The sequence below is a fragment of the Pelophylax lessonae genome (assembly GCF_965119305.1).
Source record: "Pelophylax lessonae genome assembly, chromosome: 12".
Classification (NCBI taxonomy): Eukaryota; Metazoa; Chordata; class Amphibia; order Anura; family Ranidae; genus Pelophylax; species Pelophylax lessonae.
The window spans coordinates 110,003,839-110,026,577 of record NC_138779.1 but is presented as its reverse complement, the minus strand read 5'-3'; the positions used below and the strand labels follow the sequence as shown (position 1 = coordinate 110,026,577).

At 40.6% G+C, this 22,739-nt stretch overlaps 2 pseudogenes across 2 annotated transcripts in view; one reads left to right on the top strand and one right to left on the bottom strand.

Moving 5' to 3' along the window:
- Window positions 1-13,449, top strand: part of LOC309568899 — a 32,660-nt pseudogene extending 19,211 nt beyond the window's left edge. Inside the window, exons 4-5 of the transcript in view lie at window positions 11,815-11,991; window positions 13,430-13,449. The product of the transcript in view is annotated as an uncharacterized misc_RNA (transcript). The remainder of the gene's footprint in view (window positions 1-11,814; window positions 11,992-13,429) is intronic.
- Window positions 13,450-14,899: 1,450 nt separating this feature from the next.
- Window positions 14,900-20,191, bottom strand: LOC309568898 (putative nuclease HARBI1; annotated as a pseudogene). Its single transcript has 2 exons — window positions 19,755-20,191; window positions 14,900-15,622 (listed from the first exon to the last, which is right to left on the bottom strand). The product of its transcript is annotated as a putative nuclease HARBI1 (transcript).
- Between the last annotated feature and the right edge of the window lie 2,548 nt (window positions 20,192-22,739).

The following is a 22,739-nucleotide window of genomic DNA, read 5'->3' as shown; positions in this document are numbered from 1 at the left end:
CTGCAAAAGTGCACACTGACCTCCTGTAGTTAGTGAGGTCTGTCTAAGCAGGTGAGAGGACACCCATCGGTGGGGTGAAGGGCACTGTGGTGATAAAAGGAAAATATTCAAAACTCCTTTGGTGTATGGGACTGCGCTATGCACGGAGATTGGATATATTTTTTTTGAAAGATGGACTTACTTTAACTGATATTATATATTGTATAGCTTTTATGAAAATTGTTGAATTATGCACTTTATTCATTGAAAGATGGTCACTTTTATCATTTATGCACTTGATTTATTGAAGGGTAGCGCTGCACTCTTGTGAGATAATACAAACTAAATACCAAACAGGGCACAGATTACAGTCAGTAAAAGCAGCACATCAACAACATAGAAAATAAAACACACTCAAGCCTTATTAAGTAGAACATCACACAAAATCTGGAAACTCATTGGTATTTAATAAAGCTCAGCCCAGCCTCGGAAACCCAATGAAAGTGATAGATTACACTAATATAAAAGCCAAGGCAGCTTCAAAGCTTATCAGTAGCACTGTTAAAACAGCTGACAACAGAGGGTCCTACCAATAAGCATTAAGGGGCCCCATGACTGACTTTACACTTTCTGTATGAAAATCCTCTTTAAGGCACACCTCCATCTATCTAGGCCTTCAGCTATAGTACATGTGAGCTCTGCTGTATTGTATTGTATGTGGGTGTATAATTGCACAGTAGGAGCTTCAGATTTATTTTTAGATGACTAAATGAGGTTGTTTGTTGTTTAAAAGAACCATCTAAGTAATCTGAAATATAAGTAAACCATCCTTTCTTGAAAATCAAGGGTTGCTGTCACACCCAAGCCTGTGTTCCCACCTTCTAGAGGACTATAAACTCATTCTAGTCAGTAACAGACATCATTTAATAAAAACAACAAGCATAACAAACAGCCAAGACTTTGTGCATCCCAAAATCTGAGCACAATGCAAGTTTTCCCACTATTTGTGCCTTTTATGGTGATCATTAACATGTTAGTGTATATCAAAAGATATTAATCTATATAAATCTGCAGCACTTATTCAAAAAATACTTGTTGATCCTGCCATTTTAGACTTTCATATGGAAGCACAGCCTGAAAAGGTATAATGCATTGCTTGCCTTATTGAGTAGTAGCTACATAGCATTGAATTTTGGGCATTGTTTAAAGTTGTTCTAGTTGCAGAAAAAACCTTCTGCATGCTGTTTCCCCCAGCCTCTCATGGCCTCCCCTTATACCCACCTGAGCCCAATCTCGTTCCAGGGATGTGCACTAGAGCAGCAGCTCTCTCTGCTTTTTCTCTCCCCATTGGCCCAGACACAGCAGCAGGAGCCATTGGCTTCCATTGCTGTAAATCACAGCCAGTGAGGAGGGAGCAGGAGGTGGGCCTAGCCCCGCTCTGTGTCAATGGACACAGAGTGTGAGGGCTCAGGAGCGAGCACATACAAGTGGGGGGCACTCAGCGGGGGGATTGAGCTAGAAGCCTTGGTGGGGGACCCGAGAAGAGGAGGATCAGGGCTGCTCTTTGCAAAACCATTGCACAGAGCAGGTAAGTATGACATGTTTGTTATTTAACCACTTGCCGATCACGTTTGTGATTCAGCCTGTTCTGGGTTAGAGGCGTGCAGTGTGCAGCTCCTTTTATCAATGTGTCCACCGGACAGAGTGGGTCACAACTACCGGTAACCGGATACCGGATATCATGTCATCCCTATAATAGGTCATAGCAATCACATGATACCAATGTGAACAAACTATCATGGATTTCCATTTATGAACAGCTTGCTTACAGTTGTGATCTGTGTTTGGCCCACAGCAATCACATGGTACCTGGCTACCTGTACCATGTGATTAGATATAGCCAATCACAGACCACAACCATAAGCCAGCTGTTCATGACTGTTAACCCATTCACCACAGCCAAAACTATTGCTTATACAGTGATCATCAATGTATAAGCAATAACAGTGTAAAAAAAAAAATCACTGATCATCCCCATCCCCTCCCCCAGGGTAGTACAGTGTCACTATGGTGACACTGGACTACCCTAATGACAGAATATACAAAAAAAACCAAAAAAGTAAGGAAAGATTAAAAAATGCTAAAAAATAAAAACATTTTTTAAAATGGCTGTTTGTTTATGTATTTTTTTACATAGTGTCACCAGTCAGTGTCCCTGATCACCGTCACACCAGTCATTTGATGACGCTGTACTACACCGGTGACAGTATTTGATGACGCTGTACTACACCGGTGACAGTATGTAAAAAAAAATAATTTTTCTTCATTTTATTAGCAATAGTGACAAAAAATTACACTTGCAAAAACTCTCCATGCCTCTTACTAAATACATCTGCCTTTCTGCTTTCCAAAAAGTGGTTATTTAGTGATATTTGTACTGTCCTGGCATTTTAAGGGCCTCAAGAAATGATAGGCCATCAGTACATCAGGACTGATCAATTTTCAAATAAATATACCATAGTTTGCAAATGCAAAACTTGCACACACACCAATTAATATGACATGTAGCAGAATACATTTTAGCTTACATTTATGACGAAATTTGATTTTGTTGGATAGGTTTTAAAACAGAATGTAGAAAATACAGTTTTTTTTTCTTGTTTTTTTTTTTTTCAAAAATGTCTGTCTTTTCTCGTTCATATAGCAAAAAATAAAAAATCCAGTGGTGATCAAATATCACCAAGGTAAATCACTATATGTGTAAAAAAATTGTTATGATGAATTAAAAATTTGCGTACAGTTTTTCATGACTGTGCAATTGCCAAAGTAGCACAGTGCTGAATAGCCAAAAATGGCCTGGTTATGAAGGGGGGAAAACCTTCCTGAGCTCAAGTGATTAAAAAAAATTGACTTTAGTATCATTTAAGTCCACATACATTTGTCATGTTTTTTGCAATCCTTATACTACTACCTGGCTTTTTAGAAATCAGCAACTGTTGAAATCAGAAACACGTTGGTCAAGAGTATGAAACATATGGCACAGCATAAAGATTGCAGTCATTGAAATTATGCAACAGTTCCCCTTACATTGCTGCTTATTGAAAGGGAAAAATGCTGCACTGTTAGCGTTCAGTAGGAGAAAATATGTCTGTAGTCATTAGTCAGTAAAAGATAAACAAAATGCCCCTTTGTTGGTGGTTAGTGGGAGGAAAATGCCTGGTGTTATTAGTAGGCCGAAAAAAATGCCTGGCATCATCGCTCAGTGGGAGTAAAACATGTAGCATCATTGGCGAGTGGGTGAAAATTGGGGCAGCCAATGGACTGCAGCCACTGAAGAATCCTGCTGTCAGAATGTGAGGTCCCAGCATAGCGAATTCCTCCATTCATATTGTTTTTTTGTGGATGGAAGAATCCGTCCATTTTTTGCTAGCTGAAAAAAAAAATACTAATCATATTGCCAGCTTTAGGAGGAGGAGAGATGACTTAGACATCAATAGGAGTAAGAAATATCCTGGCATAGGGGGGAAGGAAAAATGCCCTGGTGTCAGTGGACAGTTGGGCCCTCCTTAACATTCAAACTCCAAGTCAGTCCCCTACTTAACATTCAGACCAGGGCAGTTGGGAGGTATGTAATTCTTTTAACCAGAAATCAGTGACTAAAATTGAATTATTTGACCTCAACACCAAATTATATGTCTGGTGGAAATCCAATACAGCTCACCATCCAAATAACACCATTCCTATAGTGATGCATGGATGTGGTAAAATCCTGTTATGAGGTGCTTCCCTGCAGCAAGGACTGGAGCACTTGTCAAAATAGAAGAAAATGGATGGGGTCAAACACCATTAAATTTATGAGGAAAATCTGCTTCCCTCTGCCAGAAAGTTGTGAATGGGAAGAAGGTTTAACTTCCAACATGATAATGACTTAATCACTTTAAGACCGGAGGATTTTCCTGCTTAACGTCCAGGCCACTTTTTTCAACTTGGCAATGCGCGATTTTAACTGACAATTGCGCGGTCATGCAATGCTGTAAGTGGTTTGTTGCCGCTGCATTGGCGTGCACAATTTTTAACCACTTAAGCCCCGGAGGATTTGGCTGCTCAAAGACCAGGGCCTATTTTGCGATCGGCATTGCGTGAATTTAACGGACAATTGCGCGGTCGTGCGACGCTGTACTCACATGAAATTGACGTCCTTTTTTTCCCACAAACAGAGATTTCTTTTGGTGGTATTTGATAATCTCTGCGCTTTTTATTTTTTGCAATATTAATAAAAAAAGAGCGAACATTTTGCCAAAAATTGACATTTTCTAATTTGACAGTTAAAAAATATCCAATATATTCAATTTTTGCCATATATTTAGGCCAAAATGTATTTAGCTACATGTCTTTGACAAAAAATTCTCAATGAGCGTATTTTTATTGGTTTGCGCAAAAGTTATAGTGTAACTATAGTGTAAATACTGGAATTTACGCAGCTTTAATTCCTGACTGCCTATCTCAATTCTTGAAGTGTTAAAATGGCAGGGCAGCACAACCCCCCCCCCCCCCAAATTACCACTTTTTGGAAAATAGACATCGTAAGGAATGCAGTGAGAGGCATGTTGAGCTCATTGAATATTACATTTTTTTGTCACAGGTGTTTGAAAAATTACGAAAAATAATTTTTTTTTACAAAAAGTTGTAATTGAAATGATATATTGCTCACGCATGCCATGGGCATATGTGCAATTACACCCCAAAATGTATTCTGCTGCTTCTCCTGAGTACAGGGATACCACATGTGTGAGACTTTTTGGCGAGCCTAGCTGTGTACGGGACCCCGAAATCCAATCACCACCTTCAGAATTTCAAAGGGCGTAAAATTCTCACTGCCTATCACGGTTTGAGAGGCCCTGAAATGTCAAGATAGCACAAACCCCCATCAAATGACCCCATTTTGGAAAGTAGACACCCCAAGCTATTTGCTTAGAGGCATGTTGAGTGTTTTGCAGATCTCACTTTTTGTCACAAAGTTTTCGAAATTGAAAAAAGAGGAAAAAAAATGAATTTTTTTTTTCTTCATTTTCCAAAATAAATGAGAGCTGCAAAATACTCGCCATGCCTCTCACAAAAGCCAGGGTGTTTGTGCTATCTTGAAATTTCAGGGCCTCCGAAACTGTGACAGGTAGTGCGGAGGTAAAATAAGCAATTTACGCCATTAGAAAACCTGAAGGTGGGGATTGGTTTTCGGGGTCCCGTACACAGCTAGGCTCCCAAGAAGTCTCACACATGTGGTATCCCTGTACTCATGAGAAGCAGCAGAATGTATTTTGGGGTGTCATTTCACATATACCCATGGCATGTGTGAGCAATATACTGTATAATTTAGTGACAACTTTGTGTAAAAAAACAAAACAAAAAAAATAATACATTTCCCGAAACTTGTGGCAAAATATAAAATATTCTATGGACTCCCCATGCCTCTCAGCAAATAGCTTGGAGTGTCTACTTTGCAAAATGGGGTCATTTGGAGGGGGGGTTTTGTGCTATCTTGAAATTTCAGGGCCTCCGAAACTGTGACAGGTAATGAGGAAGTAAAATAGGCAATTTATGCCATTAGAAAACCTGAAGCCGGTGATTGGTTTTCGGGGTCCCGTACACAGAAAGGCTCCCAAAAAGTCTCACAAATGTGGTATCCCTGTACTCAGGAGAAGTAGCAGAATGTATTTTGGGGTGTCATTTCACATACACTCATGGCATGCGTGAGCAATATATCATTTAGTGACAACTTTGTGTAAAAAAAAAAAAAACAAATTGTCTTTTTCCTGAAACTTGGGGCAAAATATAAAATACTCCATGGACTCAATATGCATCTCAGCAAATAGCTTTGGGTTTCTACTTTTCAAAAAGGGGTCATTTGGGGGTGTATGAACTGTCCTGGCATTTTATGCTCAATCTTAGCCACACATCACCCACTCTTCTAACCACTTGAAGACCAAGCCTTTTCTGTGACTTTTTGTTTACATGAAAAAATATTTATATTATATATTTTTTTAAAGCAGAGGCACACGGTATTTGCGCACAGATTTTCCAAACGCAATTTTTGCAGAAAAAACACTTTTTTTTATATATTTAATGCAGAAATACACTATATAATTCCTAATTGTTTGGTAAAATTTAAAAGATGATCTTATGCCGAGTACATAGACACCAAACATGACATGCTTTAACCACTTGCCGACCGCCGCATGACAATTTACTGTGGCAGTCTGGCTTCCCTGGTCAAACCGACGTAGGGCTACGTCGCTCGCCCAGGAGCCTCTAGGGGGCGAGCGCGCACCGCCGGAGGCGTGCTCCCGCTCGTGTCCTGACATCCCTGCAAGAATGACCGGCGGCTCCGATGTCCGCTGGTCACTCGCGATCTCCCGCTGGACAGGGAGAAAGGCAGGCGGCTGATGTAAACAAAGCCGCCTGTCATTCTCCCTGATCTAACTGCAGAGACTACACGATCCTGCTATGTAGGATTGTATTTTTCTGTGGTTACATCACTAGCCATGCCCCCCCACAGTTAGACACACGCCCCTAGGGATACATTTAACCCACTGATCACTAATAAAGTTGACCCCTTCCTTGCCAGTGTCATTTTTACAGTAACAGTGCATATGTATAGCACTGATTACTGTAGTAATGTCACTGGTACTCCCAAAAGTGTCAAAAATGCCAGTCAAGGGTCCGATCTGTCCGCCGCAATGTCACAGTCCTGCAAAAAAAAAAATCGCAGATCACCGCCATTACTAGTTAAAAAAAAAAGCAATAAAATGACATAAATCTTTCCCATAGTTAGTAAATGCAATAACTTATTGTGATTTTTTTCTACCAAAAATATGTAGCTGAAAACAAATTGGCCTAAAATGTTAAAAAAAATTTAGATTTTTAGGGGGGGGAATTTCATATAAAAAAATGTGAAAAATATTGTTATTTTTTCAAAATTGTCGCTTTTTTTGTTTATAGTGCAAAAAGTAAAAATGACACAGGTGATCAAATACCACCAAAAGAAAGCTCTGTTTGTGGGGGAAAAAAGACGTCAATTTAATTTGGGTACAGTGTCGCACGGCCGCACAATTGTCCGTTAAATTCACGCAGTGCCGAATCGCAAAATAGGCCCTGGTCTTTGAGCAGCCAAATCCTCCGGGGCTTAAGTGGTTAAAAATTGCGCACGCCCGTGCAGTGGTAACAAACTACGTACGGTTTTAAAAGCCTTTAAAAGTCTTTACAGGTTACCACTTTGGACTTACAGAGGAGGTCTACTGTAAGAATTATTGCCCTCGACCTGGCGTTCGTGGCGATACCTCACATTAATGCTGCAATTGCGGTTTACATATGACAGTAGACCAACGCTTGCGTGCACCTTTGGGCGCAAGCACGGGGGGACGGGGGAGGCTTGATTTTTTTTTAAATTTATTTTGCTTTTTTATGTTATTTTGAAACCTTTCCTTTAGTTTTTTTTTTTTAATCATGTTTATTGTTATCACAGTGAATTTAAATATCCCCTATGATAGCAATCTGTAGTGACAGGTACTCTTTTTTTTAAAAATTGGGGTCTTTTAGACTCTAGATCTCTCCTCTGACCTTAATGCATCTGACTACACCTAAATTGGTGTGATAAAACGCTTTCCCAATTTCCCAATGGCGCTGATTATTTCTGGCGAAACAGAAGTCATGAAATGCTCGTAGCTTTTGGTATCTTAGGCCATAGAGATGATTGGAGCCATTCTCATCTCCAATCAGCTCTATGGGAGATAATTGAACCACTGGCTGCACTCTCGGGTAACGGGTAGAACAGGGGAGCATGAGAAAAACCGTGGAAGGTGGCAGAAGGCAGCAGGAGGGGGGGAGTCCCCTCCCACTGCTTGTAAAAGCAGTCTAGCAGCCAATTATCTGCTAGTATTTCTTTTACATGTAAGCTGACCGCTGGCTGTAAAAAACAATACTAAGATGATGCCTAAATCTGCAGGCATCATCCTGGTATAACCACTCAAAGTCCAGCAACGTACCATTACATTGCTGGTCCTTGTTTGGCATATAGTGTAGGTTTTTTTTTTTCACGCAGCATGTGGGCTGAATGGAAAAAAAGAGAACCTAAAGCCCCGTACACACGAGAAGAAATTTGGCCGGGAAATTTCATCCGACTATCGATCTGCCAATTTTCGGCTTGTTAGTATGGTGCTTCCAACAACCGACTCCGACTTTTCGGCCGAAAAAATTCTGGTGTGCAGGCTATATAATTTTTGTCGTCCGTCAACACAACTTCCAATTTGCGTGCAGTCAGTACAGATTTCGTCAGACAAAAATCTAAAATCGGAACACGCATGATCGGAAGCAAATAACGACCTGGAAGAATTTTGTAAAGAAAACTAGCCATTGTATCAAGAAAGAACTTTAGTTTCGCGGCAGGAAAATAAATATTTAAAATGCGGTGCACATGCTCATCTTGGTTAATGTGAGAAGAAGGAAGCTGCTGCTCATAATTGTATACTTTGGAATTAAAGAGGCATGTGTTCTGTTATGATGATGATAATGCTTTGGCTATTCTATATTTTGCATGTATTCTTTTTAAGATTGTTAACTCTTCATCATTCTCAATGGTTTATGAATGGAAAATATCTAACTATTGATGTGTCCCTTTATTAATTTTTTTTTATTAATGTATAATACATATATTGCTGCCTACTCCCAATATGCTCATTTTTTTACAAATAAAGATAGTTTTTGTAACATTTTCTTTACTTTAGAAATAAATATATCCAAACATAAATATAGAGATACTCTCATTAGTAAAAATAGAACAGAAAAAAAGGGCATTTCCTCCTCAAATAACTTATAAATAAATAATAATTGGTAACAGAAAAATCACATTATAAATTATTTTCATTTATAAATAGGTATAGTCATGTGACCATGGGGGTAGGTGGGGATCAGGGGCATATTGCCACTGACTGCCATGTGGCTGTTGTGGCTGTGGTGGCTGTTGTGGCTGTGGTGGCTGTGGTGGAGGTGGGGGGTGGCTGGTAATCTGACAGATGCGTGTGTCCATGGATTTCTCCTCAGACCCCTTTATTTAGCACCTGTAGTAAGAGGAGCTCTGCCATTTGGCACTGTTCCTCACTCATCAGCCTTAATTTATTGGCTGTGAGAAAGCCAAATGAGTCAGCCTCATCTGGCTTTCTTTACAGGGCCATAGAGGCCTGGCTGAGAAAGGAAGCAGTGGCCTCCTCCAAATGTTTGTTTTTTTTTGTGTCTCTTTTCAGGAGGTTGGGTGGTTGCTGACTGCTCCGATGACGCCTGGCTTCCACTTGGCTCCTCCACATTGACACTTTCCTGTTTAAGAAAATAAAAAATAATTATAATGTTATAGTGTATATAAAATGTCACGTTTGTTTGATTATTTTAACCAAAAAACAGACTTTACATTAAGGGTGAATTATTGGCTTGATAATATTTTTATTGCATCATTATCTTTATTGCAGACAATATATTGTTAAATGCTATACCTGTGTCAAGCTTGGCTCCAGTAAATCTTCCTCCTGGCTTGCAGCACATGAGCCCTCCGCCGAAGTGGAAGGGAGAGTCGACAGGGATGGCCTTGCTTCTGATTGTTCCGTCAGGAAGCGCAGGCTCTCGAAATACCAGAGCCTTGGTACATATATTTCCTCTGTAGCAGCTCCTGACTTTTCCGAATTCCTGATTTTGTTAAGCTCCCTTTTAAAGGTGCTGCGCAGGTTTTGGATTTTGTTCCTGACATAATTTATGTCTGCATTTGGGCAAAATGGCTTACATAAATCAGCCAATTTTTGAAGAGCCTCATTTTTTTGTTGCTTATTTGAGTAATCCCTACTCTTCACCTTCCACAAACAAGGCAACTGTCTGTATTCCTCAATAAATTGAGGTAAAAAATCAGGTGATGTGAATTTGTCAACCATTATTTATGCATGCAAGACACAACACAACACAAAACATAGTCAAAGATCATGTATTTTGTCACATAATAAAGATAGGCCCAATATAAGCTGTATAGGGCCCAAAACACCCGTGCTTGAATCAAAAGTTCACCGATCGATCGTGCTCCTTGAAAAGATCTGTCCGATGGCGAATCGGCGAGCGAACGATCTGGCGATACTAATGTTTATGAAAACTTTACTTTTTATTATTTTTTGTCATGTATGTATTTTCTTGATATTTTTATGATTTATTTGTATATTAAATTAAAAGACAGGAATCCACAATAAACTATATATGCATATTATTGCAAATATTTTTATTTACAAACTAATATTTGTTCCATATTGTTTTTTTCACCTTTAAATAGGGAAAAAACGAAAAATGAAATTAAAAGAAAGACAACATATGAGCAGAAGGGAATCTACCTTGCCTGCTCCATCCACATTGGATGAAGAAAATTAAGAAATGGTCCCTGATGCAATGACACATTCCCAAAAAGGTAATTGTTTCCTATGCTGAGTAAATCATTAATGTCCCTACTTTTTAGGTGGTAACCACGTACATGTCAGAATATTTTCAGTGAAAAAAGCTGTCAAGCAGTGCACCATGTCATAGCAAATTTCCCCCCTGTGAATTTTCTGACATGCCACATTTTTATTATGTAGAAAATGATCAAAGAAAACACACTGTGACCACTATGGAGGAAAGCAATGTGGCAAGTAGTCCAGAGTGCAGCATGGTGGAGTCAAGTGTTCAGCAAATCAGCTTACCACCACAGCAACATCAAGGTTGGTAGGCACATAATGTTTAGAAATGGGAGACGAAAAATATGTGATTTTGGGATGATTCTTTAACCACTTTACCACTAGAGCATTTTGCTGTCAATTTAACTGACAATTGCGCGGTCGTGCGATGCCATACCCAAACGAAATTTACGTCCTTCTTTTCCCACAAACAGAGCTTTCTTTTGGTGGTATTTGATCACCTGTGCGATTTTTACTTTTTGCGCTATAAACAAAAAAAGAGCGTCAATTTTGAAAAAACAACAATATTTTTCACATTTTTTTATATGAAATTCCCCCCCCCCCAAAAAATATAAAAATCAAAATTTTTTTACATTTTTGGCCAATTTGTTTTCTGCTACCTATGTTTGGTAAAAAAATTCACAATAAGCGTATTTTGATTGGTTTGCGCAAAAGTTATTGCGTTTACTAACAAAGGGAAAGATTTCTGTCATTTTTGGTGTTTTTTTTAACGCGTAATGGCGGCGATCTGCGATTTTTTTTGTGGGACTGCGACATTGCGGTGGACAGATCGGACCCTTGACTGACATTTTTGACACTTTTGGGGGTACCAGTGACATTACTGCAGTAATCAGTGCTATAAATATGCACTGTTACTGTAAAAATGACACTGGCAGGGAAGGGGTTAATTTTATTGGAGAGGGAGGGGTTAATGTATGCCTGGTGCTTACTGACGTGTGGGGGGGGGAGGTGACTGAGTGACACAAGGACAGATCCAGGGTTCAGCTATGCTGAACCCTGCAATCTGACCCTGCCTGTCACTTCAGAGATCCGCCCGCTTGTGTTTACACAAGCAGGCGGATCTCCACACTAGATCCCCGACGATCGGGGAAGAGCGGCGGCGATCGCCGCTGCTCCTCCCCTGGCCCAACTCCCGCTGTGACTGAATACAGAGGGAGCGAGCCTCCGGCGGTGCGCGAGCGCCGCCCACAAGGGGGAGTGTCTGACGACGTAGTACTACGTCGTCAGACGATAACGAGCCACTTTCCCGCAGTAGTACTACGGTACTCAGTGGTAAAGTGGTTAACCTTCTATTGTTGTATTTCAGACAAAATGGACATTTCAGATGTCCCCGAAGTTCCTTCATTTGAGCCATGGGATCTGTCACCTACAGCCGGATCAGATCTGGAAATATTTGCTCCAAGATCCCCTGCCATGATTCAGAGCGAGTCTCCAAAAAAGAAGCAAACAGAACCAAATGTTGGGGAGCCTGTTTTGTGCCCAAGTAAGTATTATTCTAATGTTGTTTCTAGTGTATTTCTATTTTTGTGTATTTGATTTAATGCTTCAAAGAAACTACCTGTTTGCTACATTAGCAAGGTGTGAAACCATACAGTGCTAATGTACATAGTATAAAGTGCATTACCATGGGGGAGTAAGAGGTATAGTGAGCTGTTTGTGTCAACAGGTGGAATTGTTGATGAGCCACAGACACCAGTGTAAAGAGAACATAATGTTTGCACTGTGTACTTTCATAGTAGTATAGGTGTCATAAGGGCAAGCAGGTTACACACAACAATGCACAGGGTAGGTACTGACTATTAATTAGTTTATGATGAACTTGACCCCAAATGTTTAGATATTATGACCTCATCTAGTTGCTTGGCATGTACTTAACCACTTAAGCCCCGGAAGATTTTACCCCCATTCCGACCAGGGGGTATTTTGCGATTCGGCACTGCGTGACTTTAACGGACAATTGCGCGGTCGTGCGATGCTGTACCTAAACGAATTTGGCGTCCTTTTTTTCCCACAAACAGAGCTTTCTTTTGGTGGTATTTGATCACCTGTGCGATTTTTTGATCACGCGCTATAAACAAAAAAAAGCGTCAATTTTGCAAAAATAGCAATATTTTTCACATTTTTTTATATGAAATTCCCCCCCAAAAAATGTAAAAATCTAAATTTTTTAACATTTTCGGCCAATTTGTTTTATGCTACCTATGTTTGGTAAAAAAAAATGGCAAAAAACGTATTTTGATTGGTTTGCGCAAAAGTTATCGCGTTTACTAACAAAGGGAAAGATTTTTGTCATTTTTGTTGTTTTTTTTTTAACGCGTAATGGCGGCGATCTGCGATTTTTTTTGCGGTACTGCGACATTGCGGCGGACAGATCGGACCCTTGACTGACATTTTTGACACTTTTGGGGTTACCAGTGACATTTCTACAGTAATCAATGCTATATATATGCACTGTTACTGTAAAAATACACTGGTAGTGAAGGGGTTAACTTTATTTGGGAGGGAGGGGCTGTGTGTGTCCCTAGGGGCGTGCTTTCTACTGTGATTGGCTGTGGCTTGAGCTGTAAGGACACTGATCAACGGATCTACATAGTAGATCCATGTGATCAGTGTCTTTACAGCGAGGAGAATGACAGGTCGTTTACACAAGCTGCCTGACATTCTCCCTCTCCCCCGCCGATCGCCGAGTGGCCGGCGGACATCGGGTCCGCTGGTCACACGCGCAGGGGGGTCCGTGACCACGCGGGAGCGGGAGCGCGCCTCCGGCGGCGCGCGCTCGCTCCCTAGACCCTCACAAGCAAGCAACGTAGCCCTACGTTAGTTTGCCTGTGAGGGGCTGACCGCCGACGTAGATTGTCGTGCGGCGGTCGGCAAGTGGTTAATATATATTATTTTTTATTAACGGGTCATGTTATTCCTAGTTGCACAATTGCCAGAATGACTGTTGATGCTTTGCAGTGTTGCTCAGAACAGGAAAAAAATTAAGGAGGCTGCTACAGCATTACAATGCAAAATGCGTGACTTTGTTGACCTGCTTGCAAAATTTTAAGGTTACGTTTTATGTTTTTTTTCTTGGTTTAAATTGGGATATTTATTTTTTCCCAATGTTCCTAAAACATTTTATGGCCTATTTTTTGGCCAATATTTGATCATGTGCAAGAGGTGTCCCAAAGTTTTTACAATTTTTATACTGTTATATACAGGGCTCCTATGCATATGATAAAGTTTTATAAGTAATAAATAAGAAGACTTGAAGAACTGTTTTGGTTCAGTTTTGTTTACATGTCTACTGAACAAAGTTCTCTGAAATTCAAAGCAATCTAGATGTTCTCACCAAAGAGAGTCTGGTGTTTAAGCACTTTACAACACCCTAACCCTAACCCTGTAAATGTGTGTTATTAAAAAATGTTTCCACTTGACAATGTGTGTTATAATATTTCTTTGGCATGCTGTGGGGGGGGGGAGGGCATACCTAAAGCTGTGTGTAAGGTGGCACAAAATGTATGATGGCTGTCCTGTTCACTCAGTGTACGGAGATCAGTGTAATATATAGTGTATCGCAGCTCCGTTTGTCCATTTCACTTTACATTACCTATATAGAACACTTATGTCTATACACTGAGCGAGTTTCACATAACACTGACATCTCCTTACATTGGTGGGCAGTGAGAAGGATGTCATAAATTAACACAACATAACAGGTGGAGGTAAGTTGTTATTACACTAATGTATTAATAAAAAATAAAAGTATGGGGACCTTCTGGCCAATGACTACCAATGTAAGGTGACATTGGGTGGACCTTGGGTGTGACCTACTTTACAATGTGAGAGGGCTTTTCTAATTTAACTGGGGTGTAGAAGGCCCTGGTATTTTGGCCACCTAGCAATGCCCCAGAGCTTTGAAATTACATATTTTGCTTATTACATTGTATATAAATTATATTAAACAATATACTTGACATATGGACCCAAATGCACACGTTTCTTCCAAAATGTAGATTATCTTTAGTGAAACATGTGGTGCTTAAAAATAATTACAATATAGTGACCTCGTGAATCAGTTAAGGAGTAATCTCACTATTGGAGCACTATTGGTAAACCAAACACACATGGCCAAAATCTAATTTGAACAGCTGGGGAGAGACAACAGTAGATAAACACACTGATGAATGTATTAACCCTTCAAAAGTCACACATATATAACACATGATGAACAAAAAACATGTTGATTTTGGTATGTACCCAAAATATTAAAATACACACTCCTGAATAAATGCAAGATATTTGAATTGCACAAATAATAATATATTGATACAAATTAGACTGTATCGGGCAGGAATTGCTGCCAAGAAACGGCCCCTCTCCCCACAAAATATTCGACATATTGTTGTCTAACTTCTGGATGGCAGGCCAGAATGGGCAACTTCCATAGGTGTCATAGGATCAACAGGCCCACATGGTTCAGCCTCTACACTCGGCCCTGGCATGGCAGGGTCACTCTCAATTGGCTGAAAACTTACATATGTCTCTGCATGCCTGCGCAAAAAATTATGCAAGATGCAGCAACAGAGGACCACATTATTAATTTTGTATAATGCCAGATGGATGGAGCTCAAGAAAAGTCGAAACCTATTTGACATTATCCCGAAGGCATTCTCCACCACTTTCTAGCACGGGATAGGCGGTAATTGAAAATCCTTTGCTTAGGGGTGAGGTTTCTCAGAGGGAATGGCTTCAAAAGATGCTCCCCAAGCGCAAAGGCGTCATCAGCCACGAAAACAAAATTGAGACCCTCAATTGTTTGCTCCCTGGATGGCAAGTTGAGAGTGCCATTTTGGAGCCGCCGAGCGAACTCGGTTTGGTCAATGACTCCCCCATCAGAATTGCAGCCATTCTTTCCAATGTCCAAAAACAAACATTCGTAATTAGCATTGACAATTGCTAGCATGACAATGCTAACAAAAACCTTTGTAATTGAAATAATAGGATCCAGAATTAGGTGGTTGGACAATGCGGACGTGCTTGCCATCAATAGCACCTCCACAATTGGGAAAATTCCACTGCTCCTGGAATTGGCCAGCAACTTCCTACCACTGCTCTGCGTTGGACGGAAACTGTTGGGAAAAAATGTAAATAAAATTAGTGCTTGAGCACATCACATTATTACACACACATTTGGCAGAAAAATCCTTATGCAACTTTAACATAAGAACAACATGAAGGGAATCTTTAGCATTTTGGGGTATGACATCTACATACATTTAATTTTCACCTCCTAATGTCATAATTAGGGATGATCAAACTTTTCAAAAGTTCGGTTCGACCAGAACACCCGAACTTCCCGAAAGTTCGGCCCGGATTTAAGAACCCCATTGAAATCAATGGGACCTGAACTTCGGTAATCAAAAAACACCATTTTGAAGCCCTAAAACCCAATAAATGCCCCTAAAAAGTGCCTAGGGTTCTGGGTCATGCCCAGGGACTATTAATCACACAAAAAAAGTTCTTAAAAATTGTCATTTTTGATAGAGAGCCAATTATTGAAAAATATATTGAAAAAAAAAAATGCGATTTCTTTGGATTTAGTGTCTGGGGGGTCTAAAAAGTGTACCTGTGAAGGTTCAGCTTTGTAGCATGTCCAGAACCAAAAAAAAAAGATCATTTGTATTAGAATCAATATAGAACAGGGATATGGCTCCTCTATTTTCACACCTTGCTGGTTTTGTAGCAAGTCGTTTCTTTGGGCATTTTTTGGGGACTTTGGAGGCAGGCATGACATCAGAACTTCTGTGTAGGGGTATATATACATACACCCATGTATGTATATATACACATATATAGGTGTGAAAATAGCAGAACCCTATGCTTGCGCTAATGAAATAATTAACACCAATATGTCTCCGCTCCTATCACACCTATATGTGTGTATGTGTATAAATACATATAAGTATGTGTGTATATATAACCCTATACAGAAGTTCAGATGTTTTGCCTGCCTCCAAAGACCCCAAAGAAATGCCCAAAAAAACCGCCAGCTGCAAAAACACACCTGGGCGTTTTTGTAGCTGGCGTTTTTTTGGGCATTTTTTGTGGCTCTTTGGAGGCAGGCAAAACATCTGAACTTCTGTATAGGGGTATATATACATACACCCATGTCTGTATATATACACATACACATATATAGGTGTGAAAGTAGCAGAACGCTATGCTTGCACTAATGAAATAATTAACACCAATATGTCTCTGCTCCTATTACAACTATATGTGTGTATGTGTATAAATACATATAAGTGTGTGTGTATATATACCCCTATGCAGAATTTCAGATGTTTTGCCTGCCTCCAAAGACCCACAAAAAATGCCCAAAAAAATGCCTGCACCAAAAAAAATGCCCAGGTGTTTTGTTGCAGGCGTTTTTTTTGGGCATTTTTTGTGGGTCTTTGGAGGCAGGCAAAACATCTGAACTTCTGTGTAGGGGTATATATATACACACACACACACTTATATGTATTTATACACATACACACATATAGGTGTGATAGGAGCGGAGACATATTGGTGTTAATTATTTCATTAGTGCAAGCATAGTGTTCTGCTACTTTCACACCTATATATGTGTATGTGTATATATACAGACATGGGTGTATGTATATATACCCCTACACAGAAGTTCAGATGTTATGCCTGCCTCCAAAGACGCCCAAAAAATGCCCAAAAAAACGCCAGCTACAAAAACGCCCAGATGTGTTTTTGCAGCTGGAGTTTTTTGGGGACATTTTTTGGGGTCTTTGGAGGCAGGCAAAACATCTGAACTTCTGTATAGGGTTATATATACACACACACTTCTATGTATTTATACACATACACACATATAGGTGTGATAGGAGCGGAGACATATTGGTGTTAATTATTTCATTAGCGCAAGCATAGTGTTCTGCTACTTTCACACCTATATATGTGTATGTGTATATATACAGACATGGGTGTATGTATATATACCCCTATACAGAAGTTCAGATGTTTTGCCTGCCTCCAAAGACCCACAAAAAATGCCAAAAAAATGCCTGCACCAAAAAAAAAATGCCCAGGTGTGTTGTTGCAGGCATATTTTTTTGTGGGTCTTTGGAGGCAGGCAAAACATCTGAACTTCTGTATAGGGGTATATATACAGAACACACTTATATGTATTTATACACATATATATAGGTGTGATAGGAGCGGAGACTTATTGGTGTTAATTATTTCATTAGCGCAAGCATAGTGTTCTGCTACTTTCACACCTATATATGTGTATGTGTATATATACAGACATGGGTGTATGTATATATACCCCTACACAGAAGTTCAGATGTTATGCCTGCCTCCAAAGACGCCCAAAAAATGCCCAATAAAACGCCAGCTACAAAAACGCCCAGGTGTGTTTTTGCATCTGGCGTTTTTTTGGGGCATTTGTTTGGGGTCTTTGGAGGCAGGCAAAACATCTGAACTTCTGTATAGGGTTATATATACACACACACTTCTATGTATTTATACACATACACACATATAGGTGTGATAGGAGCGGAGACATATTGGTGTTAATTATTTCATTAGCGCAAGCATAGTGTTCTGCTACTTTCACACCTATATATGTGTAGGTGTATATATACAGACATGGGTGTATGTATATATACCCCTATACAGAAGTTCAGATGTTTTGCCTGCCTCCAAAGACCCACAAAAAATGCCAAAAAAATGCCTGCACCAAAAAAAAAAAATGCCCAGGTGTGTTGTTGCAGGCATATTTTTTGTGGGTCTTTGGAGGCAGGCAAAACGTCTGAACTTCTGTATAGGGGTATATATACAGAACACACTTATATGTATTTATACACATATATAGGTGTGATAGGAGCGGAGACATATTGGTGTTAATTATTTCATTAGCGCAAGCATAGTGTTCTGCTACTTTCACAACTTTATATGTGTATGTGTATATATGCAGACATGGGTGTCTTTATATATACCCCTACACAGAAGTTCAGATGTCATGCCTGACTCCAAACATGTCCTCAAAAAAGCCCTATAAACGCCTGCAGCAAAAAGCTGGGAGACAGGCGAGAAGCCATATCGCTGTTCTGTAAGTGACCTAAGAGAAACAATCTTTTCTCTATAGCGGTCACCCTGACATGGAAGGGTTTTGTCACCCTGCCATAGCAGTCAGAGTCAGTTAACCCTACACTACACTACGGTCCCCTTACACTTAACACTTTCCCTACCCTACACTACACTACGGTCCCCTTACACTTAACACTTTCCCTACAGAAACTAGATTATTAAAACTAACTATAGTGGAAAATAGCAATCTAACTACACTAGATATCCCTTTCCTCACACTAAAAATTGCTAAATGACACTTTGTAGCAGAAGTCACAGAACTGCTTCCACTCTCTTCCATGTCCCTGTATTACAATGCTAGGAATTTGGCGGGGGCTATCTTATATACTGGGGGGACGTATTCAGTAATGATTGGCCTATGGACCCCCTAGTCACTCCAATCACATTCCTAGCATTCTCCTGCCCCCTCAATTGGCTTTTACTGATGGTTCTGGTCCAATAACGGGCTTTTAAAGCCCATTTCCTGTCCCATTGCATTTTGGTCGGTTCTGGTTGCCGAATTCCGAACTTTTTCAGCAAAAAGTTTGGAATTCGGCCGAACCTCGAACAGCCAATGTTCGGGTCGAACCGATGGTCTACCCGAACCGTTCGATCATCCCTAGTCATAATATTGTAATTCACCAGCTACAGCTTTTGTATATGCTGACATTTACATTTAGCATGGGTGAGTGGGTAAAACTATGCTTTTAAACATCATTAAGGGCTTGTGCCCACTGAACGATTTTACATCAGAAATTAAACATACACAATAATAGGTTTGAATGGATGGACTGATGTCTTTAATAAACCTCATAAACTATGTAAAAAAACATTTCTAAAGGAATAATTGGTTCAGGGAAAGTCCGAAAATTACACAGATACAATATACTGTTAACAGGCTATGCGTTTAGGGACACATAGGAGAGAATGCTGGGGTGGTTACTGGGTCATTTTAAAAATGCTTAGGAAAATATATAGCTTTACTACTATGTGCATGAGGCCAGAGGGTAGTTTCAAAATAATGACATCTGTAATTTGATGTACATCCAAAATTATCTGAATTAGGTTGACATGACAAATACATGGAATGTAATTTAAAAATAAGAAACATACCTTAAAATAGTCCTTCTGCAAGACTTTAATGATAGCAGAGCAGGTCTCAGGGATGATGACTCCAAGAGCTTGGGGGACATGCCTGTGGTGAACTTGAGATCCTGCAGGCTTCTCCCTGTTGCAAGATATCTCAATGTTGCAATTAGCCTTTGCTCAGGAGTAATTGCAACCCGCATACATGTATCATGCTTCAGAATATAGGGGGACACCAAGGCAAGAAGACGGTGAAAAATTGGATCCGTCATCCTCAAATAATTCCTGAAGTCATCAGGATTATTTTCCTGTAGCTCCCGCAGCAAGGACATGTGGGAAAATTGCTCACGGTTGAGCAACCAATTTTTGGTCCAGTAGGTCCTCTTTTTCTTCTTCTTGCAAAGAAGTCGGCTTAGGGCAATTACTCCCAGCCCAACAACAGCAAGAGCAGAATACTCGGTCATGATAATTGCTTCTCAAACGATGTCTTGGAAACTAGCGAAATGTCGTTAACCAAACAAAATCAGCGCGAGATGCCCAGAAGGGTCACGGCCAAAAACTCACTACCTCTTTTGTAGCGTAGGACGTAGTGATGTCATCTTTTGTCAAACGACAAAATTCGTTTGCAGTCTAGAGCACATTCCAACCAACAGACACGCACTCTGGACAAAAGACGGACGACCGGTCTTGTGTACGAGGCTTAACGGAAATATCCGCAGGAAAATTGTGTAGTATACAAACCATTAACTGCCCAAACATCCAAACCCACTTCTTAATGGTGGGTATACATGACAAAATTCCACGTATACCTAAAAGTATTTTAACTGCAGTGGTGACATCAACCTACCACAGGGCTGCCATCAGAGGTATCCATATATTTTGAGTGCAAACGCTGTTTGTGTCAGAATATATAAAATCAGTGTGGCAGCCGATGAGTACCTGCAAGGCAAAGTGAAAAGTAAACATAAAACATTACATTGGTACCTGAAAAGTACCAATGAAGAACAGTAAAAGTAGGAAGAGCAGAGTAAGAACAGAGAAATAACTCAAACGACAACTATTTTTGGCTTTCTTATTTTATGGTTTTTTTTTGTAATTTTTATTTTATGTTTTTTTTGTATTTTTTTTTACACTTTTTTTTTTCTTCAATGTTAAAGTTCCAGGTTCCAGGTTAGGGTCTCTCAAAATGACGATAGCCATCGAACATCTTTTGAGACCCTGTGTAAGTGTGCTCTAAACTGTGCCGTGCTGTACCCTAGGCTAATAATCCACTAGTGTGTGGTAGCGATGGAAACAGTCACCGTGGCAAAGACCAGGTCGGTCAGGACAGTCGGGACAATAATTACGGATGTCACGCCTAAATACACGCTTGCTGCAGACACGGCATCTTTTTTGGGTGTATCTTTGGGTAGGGGTACTCGGGAGGAATTCCAGAAAATGCCTCTGATGCAGCCAGCTCACTGCATCTGGTTCTGGAAGTTGGGCAGGAGCACCTGCTGGAAAGAGAAGGGCTCTGATTATCTGTTCCTGGTAGTGTAGGAAGGATAATGTTCTGGCAGACGCTTTGTATAAGACAAAAGCGTTGTAAATAGCCAATTGAAATAAGTATACAGACACTTTTTTGTACCAGCGTCTGGCCTTACGGGCAACTAAGTATGGTCCCATCATCTCGTCATTGAAGTCCACCCCTCCCATTTTAAGGTTATAGTCGTGGACACAGAGGGGCTTCTCAACAACAACACCGGTGACCGTAGTAATTTTGACTGCCGTGTCTGGGTGAATGGAGGACAGAACGAAAACATTCCATTTGTCCCTCCACTTCACTGCAAGCAATTCATCGCACCTCAAGCAGGCTCTCTCCCCCAGACTCAGTGGGGCACTTACTAGCCATTGGGGGAAGCCCCAGCGATTAGATCGCATGGTGCCACAAGCACCAATTTGTAATTGAAAGAGGTGTCTAAAAAGTGTCATGCTCGAATAAAAATTGTCCACGTACAAGTGGTACCCCTTTCCGAGTAAGTGTGACACCAAGTCCCAAACTACCTTACCGCTGCTCCCTATGTAGTCTGGGCAGTCGGGGGGCTCCACAGTGTTATCTTTTCCCTCGTAGACACAGAAACTAACTGTATAGCCTGTGGCCCTGTCACAAAGCTTATACAGTTTGACCCCGTATCTGGCTCGCTTGCTGGGGAGATACTGTTTCATAGCAAGGCGGCTAGTAAACTTAATAAGGGACTCGTCAACGCAGACATCTTGTTTGGGGGTAAACAAGGCTGCAAACCGCTATATATACAAACCAAAATATTTGTTTGTATCAAGCCCTGGACATAGCAGCAGAGAACACACGCATTTGGTGAATTGGGTCAGTGGACCAATATAACTGCAATTCACTCTTTTTTGTAATGCCCATGTTGAAGGATAGGCCCAGAAAGATCTTAAATTTGGAAACCGTTATAGGTTTCCAGCTGAATTCTCTGGCAAGGGGCGAATTTGGATTGGCGGTAATAAATTGACTAGCATACAAATGACTTTGATCCATAATAGAACTGTAAAGATCTTCAGTGAAAAACAGCTCAAAAAAATTAAGGGGATTAAAACCAGCTGTTTCAACTCGAATTCCAGGTTGGGCAGTGAATGGGGGAAGTACGGGCGCTGTAGAATCTGTGGGCTGCCAATTTGGATATGCCAGCGCTTCAGGGAGGGCACTATGGGCTCTACGGGCCTGTCTTCGAATACGCAGTGGCTGTGAGCCACTACTCGTTCTAGCCACTGCACCAGGTTCAACTGCACTTATGGGACTTGCCACGTCACCAAGTCTTACTGCAGTGCTGGTATGTCTAGGCCCAGGGTGTACTAGGCCGCTCGTGCTTGCCAGATCACGAGAAGTGTGAGCGGCACTAGTACTGGCACTCTGCTGCTTACGAGAAACATCCGGTTCTTGCATCTCAGCAACTCCAGAATGGGGTCGGGTACACCTGACCTTAGCAGGGACCCATCCATCATCAGGGAGCC